The sequence below is a fragment of the Aedes albopictus genome, chromosome 3 (assembly GCF_035046485.1).
Source record: "Aedes albopictus strain Foshan chromosome 3, AalbF5, whole genome shotgun sequence".
In the NCBI taxonomy this organism is placed as follows: Eukaryota; Metazoa; Arthropoda; class Insecta; order Diptera; family Culicidae; genus Aedes; species Aedes albopictus.
Window position 1 is genome coordinate 398,149,528 of NC_085138.1, and position 831 is coordinate 398,150,358.

At 40.0% G+C, this 831-nt stretch overlaps 1 non-coding gene across 1 annotated transcript; it reads right to left on the reverse strand.

Annotated features, from left to right (window-relative positions):
* Window positions 1–556: 556 nt before the first annotated feature.
* Trnar-acg (transfer RNA arginine (anticodon ACG)) lies at window positions 557–629 on the reverse strand. The gene has a single exon. It is a non-coding gene; the product is annotated as a tRNA-Arg (tRNA).
* Window positions 630–831: the final 202 nt, after the last annotated feature.

Here is an 831-nt window from a genome sequence, read left to right on the forward strand (position 1 = left end):
TGCCCCAGTGGTGGGGCAAGAGTTCGAATAAGAGACACACATACAAAAAGTGTTGTAACTCAAAATGGAAAAAAAGTATTTGGCGTAACTTTGTTCAGCAAAATTTTAGCTCATGGATGGTAGAAACACCACACGGTATCTGCTTCGATTTTTTGAGAAAAATTGAATTTTCAACTTGGGTCGAACTTTTGCCTCACCTTACTCTACATTGTGGAAATCACATAAGACGAAACCACATAGGTGAAAATTTAAACTAATCAACAACATCTTCATAATCCTGCCCTTATTTAGCCTCTGAGACTAAAAAAGATAGCTGGTTGTCTTGGAGAAACACAAGGTCCATCACACCATTGCTCCAGTTAGCGCAACAGCTTTCTAGGCTGATCGAGAAAAGAATTAAACAATTAAATATCAACTTCCTACGGGCTTGAACAGCCTAATTAGTTTCATCAGAAAGCCATGCTCTACTTATAACTCGTATCGAATTACTGTTAGGTAGGTAATATTTGTTACCGTATCGGTAAAATATCGATTCCATATTAAAGAAAAAAAGAATCGATCCTGCCAGGAGTCGAACCTGGAATCTTCTGATCCGTAGTCAGACGCGTTATCCATTGCGCCACAGGACCCATGTGATTGCCAACTGAGTTATTTCATTTGAAATCATCATTCTCTTCTATACCCTCTTTGATGAACGAACCAAGCTCTACAATCTAAAAATATACCATCTCTCACCCTTGCGAGTCGGCTGACCATGCGCCGTGTTGTGTATGCTTGGCTTCATCCTTATCGCTTATGATTCTTTGGCTTCACAGCGTGAGGTGAGAAACG